Raw genomic sequence first — 5,450 nt, forward strand, 5'->3', positions numbered from 1 at the left:
AGGGCTCTACCGTCTGAGCTACCCATGTACGACTCACGCCCCGTCCACACAGCTTTACTTCTGGCGGTACCTCGTCTCCTACCTTCCAAATTTTACAGAAGCTCTCCTGCAAACCTTGCAGAACTAGCACTACTGAAAGAAAGGATATCGCGGAGACGTGGCTTAGCCACAGCCTGGGGGGTGTTTCCAGAATGAGTTCTGCAAGCTTTGCAGGAGAGCTTCTGTAAAATTTGGAAGGTACGAGACGAGGTACTGGTAGAAATAAAGCTGTGTGGAGGTGGCGTAAGTCGAGCAATGGTAGGTCAGATGGTAGGGCACTTGCCCGCGAAAGGCAAAGGTCCCGAGTTCGAGTCTCGGTCCGGCACACAGTTTTAATCTGCCAGGATGTTTCATATCAGTATCGTTGTTTCTTTATTATTCAACATAACTTCACTGTCAGCTGGTTAACGAACACGTGCCGAAAATAAGCGTGGCGCGCTCGATTCGAGGTGACTGCCTTTCTCCTGTCCACTGTCTCCACGCAGAACTGTCAAAACTCGCAAGTTGTTTTGATAACACTACAAATATTAGTTTTATGCTAATTGAAGATGGAAGGGGGGGGGGGGAGAAAGGAAAGGTAAGGGAAGAAACTAATGATATCAGCTACATCGGGACTTTATGCGGAATCAGCGGCGACGAGTGAAAATGTGTGCGAGACCGGGACTCGAACCCAGGATCTCCTGCTTACTAGGCAGGTGCGTTAACCACTGCGCCATCTGTACACAGCGTTCATCCCAACTGCACTCTGCGGCTGACCTGACACTCCCAGCTAGCACCACCTATCCACAGTCCCCGTCCACGTCTTCCAAGTTCGCTAATTTTAGACTCCTGTTGGAGGTCGAACGTAACTGCGCACCCGCACTGTAGATTGCGGATTCATTGCCCATCGAGGCGAATTAGTTGTATGAATGCGTGGTATCCGTTCTTTCCAACGTATTGTAACACAGGCTCGTATTTTGGTACAGAAAGTTGATTCTACAGCACAGAGCGAAAACTGCGAAACAAATGATGATATTTAACTTTATTTGTGGTTTTTCACCTTGTAGTCTTACAAAATTAACGATCTTTCTCGTGTTGAGCATATTCAGTATCCGATCAAAATTATCTGGACACCCGCTTTGTTATACGGAATTCTACATCTACATCTACATGGATACTATGCAAATCACATTCAAGTGCCTGGCACAGGGTTCATCGAATCACCTTCACAATTCTCTATTATTCCAATCTCGTATAGCGCGGGGAAAGAATTAACACCTAAGTCTTTCCGTACGAGCTCTGATTTCCCTTATTTTATCATGGCGATCGTTCGCCCCTTTATAGGTCGGTGCCAACAAAATATTTTCGCATTCGGAGGAGAAAGTTGGTCATTGGAATTTCGTGAGAAGATTCCGTCGCAACGAAAAACGCCTTTCTTTCAATGATGTCCAGCCCAAAACCTGTATCATTTCTGTGACACTCTCTCTCATATTACGCGATAATACAAAACGTGCTGCCTTTCTTTGAACTTTTTCGATGTACTCCGGCACTCCTATCTGGTAAGGAACCCACACCGCGCAGCAGTATTCTAATAGAGGACGGACAAGCGTAGTGTACATCTACATACATACTCCGCAATCCACCATACGGTGCGTGGCGGAGAGTACCTCGTACCACAACTAGCATCTTCTCTCCCTGTTCCACTCCCAAACAGAACGAGGGAAGCATGACTGCCTATATGCCTCTGTACGAGCCCTAATCTCTCTTATCTTATCTTTGTGGTCTTTCCGCGAAATATAAGTTGACGGCAGTAAAATCTTACTGCAGTCAGCCTCAAATGCTGATTCTCTAAATTTCCTCAGTAACGATTCACGAAAAGAACGCCTCCTTTCCTCTAGAGATTCCTACCCGAGTTCCTGAAGAATTTCCGTAACACTCGCGTGATGATAAAACCTACCAGTAACAAATCTAGCAGACCGCCTCTGAATTGCTTCTATGTCCTCCCTCAATCCGACCTGATAGGGATCCCAAACGCTCGAGCAGTACTCAAGAATAGATCGCATTAGTGATTTATAAGCGGTCTCCTTTACAGATGAACCACATCTTCCCAAAATTCTACCAATGAACCGAAGACGACTATCCGCCTTCCCCACAACTGCCATTACATGCTTGTCTCACTTCATATCGCTCTGCAATGTTACGCCCAAATATTTAATCGACGTGACTGTTCAAATGGTTCAAATGGCTCTGAGCACTATGGGACTCAACTGCTGTGGTCATCAGTCCCCTAGAACATAGACCTACTTAAACCTAACTAACCGAAGGACATCACACACATCCATGCCCGAGTCAGGATTCGAACCTGCGACCGTAGCAGTCGCACGGTTCCTGACTGCGCGCCTAGAACCGCGAGACCACCGCGGCCGGCGACGTGACTGTGTCAAGCGCTACACTACTAAGGGAGTATTCAAACATTACGGGATTCTTTTTCCTATTCATCTGCATTAATTTACATTTATCTATGTGTAGAGTTAGCTGCCATTTTTTACACCAATCACAAATCCTGTCCAAGTCATCTTGTATCCTCCTACAGTCACTCAACGACGACACCTTCCCGTACACCACAGCATCATCAGCAAACAGCCGCACATTGCTATCCACCCTATCCAAAAGATCATTTATGTAGATAGAAAACAACAGCGGACCTATCACACTTCCCTGGGGCACTCCAGATGATGCCCTCACCTCCGATGAACACTCACCATCGAGGACAACGTACTGGTTTCTATTACTTAAGAAGTCTTCGAGCCACTCACATATTTGGGAACCAATCCCATATGCTCGTACCTTAGTTAGAAGTCTGCAGTGGGGCACCGAGTCAAACGCTTTCCGGAAGTCAAGGAATATGGCATCCGTCTGATACCCTTCATTCATGGTTCGCAAGATATCATGTGAAAAAAGGGCGAGTTGCGTTTCGCAGGAGCGATGCGTTCTAAAGCTGTGCTGATGCATGGACAGCAACCTCTCTGTCTCCTTAGTAGGGCTGTTACATTTTCTAAGTGTCCTGCCAATAAAACGCAGTCTTTGGTTAGCCGTCAACATTTTCTATGTGTTCCTTCAAATTTAAGTTGTTCATAACTGTAATACCTAGGTATTTAGTTGAATTTACGGCTTTTAGATTAGACTGATTTATCGTGTAACCAAAGTTTAACGAGTTCATTTTAGCACTCATGTGGATGACCTCACACTTTTCGTTATTTAGGGTCTACTGCCACTTTTCGCACCATTCAGATATCTTTTCTAAATCATTTTGCAGTTTGTTTTAATCTTCTGATGACTATTAATCGATAAACGACAGCGTCATCTGCAAACAACCGAAGACGGCTGCTCATATTGCCTCCAAAATCGTTTATATAGATAAAGAACAGCAAAGGGCCTATAACACTACCTCGGGGAACGCCAGAAATCACTTCTGTTTTACTCGATGACTTTCCACAATTCCTACGAACTGTGACCTCTCTGACAGGAAATCACAAATCCAGTCACATAACTGAGACGATATTCTATAAGCACGAGCCGCTTTTATGGTACAGTGTCAAAAGCCTTCTGGAAATCCAGAAATACAGAATCGATCTGAAATCCCTTGTCAATAGCACTCAACACTTTATGTGAATAAAGAGCTAGTTGTGTTTCACAGGAACGATGTTTACTAAACCCACGTTGACTGTGTGTAAATATACCGTTTTCTTCGAGGTAATTCAAAAATGGTTCAAATGGCTCTGAGCACTGATGACCTCCATCTGAGGTCATAAGTCCCCTAGAACTTAGAACTACTTAAACCTAACTAACCTAAGGACATCACACACATCCATGCCCGAGGCAGGATTCGAACCTGCGACTGTAGCGGTCGCGCGGTTCCAGACTGAATCTTCGAGGTAATTCATAACGTTCGAACACAATATGTTTTGAAATCCTGCTGCATATCGACGTTAACTATGTGGGTCTGTGATTTAGTGGATTACTCCTACTACCTTTCTTGAATATTGGTGTGACCTGTGCAACTTTCCAGTCTTTGGGTACGGATCTTTCGTCGAGCGAATGGTTGTATATGTTTGTTAAGTATGGAGATAATGCATCAGCATACCCCGAAAGGAACCTAATTGGTAGACAGTCTGGACCAGAAGACCTGCTTTTATTAAGTGATTTGAGTTGCTTCACTACTCCGAGGATATTTACTTCTACGTTACTCATGTCGGTAGCTGTTCTCGATTCGAATTCTGGAATATTTAATTCGTCTTCTTTTGTGAAGGCATTTCGGAAGGCTGTGTTTAGTAACTCTGCTTTGGCAGCACTGCCTTCGATAGTACCTCCATTGCTATCACACAGAGAAGGCATTAATTGTTCCTTGCCGCTAACGTACTTCATATAAGACCAGAATCTCTTTGGATTTTCTGCCAGGTTTTGAGACAAAGTTTCGTTGTGGAAACTGTTATAGGCATCTCGCATTGAAGTCCGTGCTAAGCTTCTGTACAAGATCGCCAATCTTGGGGATTTTGCGTTTGTTTAAATTTGGCATGTTTGTTTCGTTGTTTCTGCAACAGTGTTCTAACCCGTTTTGTGTACCACTGGTTGTCACGAGAGTACAAAAGGAAGTGGAGACTAGGGAGTTGTCAGCAGAAAAGCAGTGAAAGCAGAATAGGTCGATCAGAAGAGCTCAGTGACCTCGAACATTGACTACTAATTGGATGTCACCTGAGTAACAAAGCCGTCAGGGACATTTCTACTCTTCTAAAGCTTCCTGTTGTTATGTGATTGATTGGAAATGAAGAACCACTGCTAAACCAAGCCCGTTAAGATCTCATCCACTAACGGCCGCCGGCCGCAGTGGTCGTGCGGTTCTAGGCGCTACAGTCTGGAGCCAAGCGACCGCTACGGTCGCAGGTTCGAATCCTGCCTCGGGCATGGATGTGTGTGATGTCCTTAGGTTAGTTAGGTTTAATTAGTTTTAAGCTCTAGGCGACTGATGACCTCAGAAGTTAAGTCGCATAGTGCTCAGAGCCACCACTAACGGACAGGGACGGTGGAGCATTGCAGAGGGTGGTTGTAAGAAATCCCATGAAATCGGCGGAAGGAATCGCTCATGAGTTCGAAGTGCTACCAACATTCCAGCTAGAACAATGACTGCGTGTAGGGAATTAAAAGCACTGCGGTACAGAAGTTGAGCAGCTGCTCATAAGCCACACATTTCTGAAGTCAGTCCTACGTGACACAGGTGGAGTAATGAGCGACGCCATTGGGCACTGAGTGCGTAGTAGAACCAGACACGAAGAGGGACAAATAGCATTAAGAGTAAATGATACATTGGTGACAGATGTTTGTAGTGTTGCAAAACTTTGTAACAAACAGTTTATAACTGTTGCTGAAAAGATGGG

At 45.0% G+C, this 5,450-nt stretch overlaps 1 non-coding gene across 1 annotated transcript; it reads right to left on the reverse strand.

The window, feature by feature from the left end:
- Window positions 1-688: 688 nt before the first annotated feature.
- Window positions 689-764, reverse strand: Trnat-agu (transfer RNA threonine (anticodon AGU)). The gene has a single exon. It is a non-coding gene; the product is annotated as a tRNA-Thr (tRNA).
- Window positions 765-5,450: the final 4,686 nt, after the last annotated feature.

This window comes from Schistocerca serialis, chromosome 9 (assembly GCF_023864345.2).
Source record: "Schistocerca serialis cubense isolate TAMUIC-IGC-003099 chromosome 9, iqSchSeri2.2, whole genome shotgun sequence".
NCBI classification, from domain to species: domain Eukaryota; kingdom Metazoa; phylum Arthropoda; class Insecta; order Orthoptera; family Acrididae; genus Schistocerca; species Schistocerca serialis.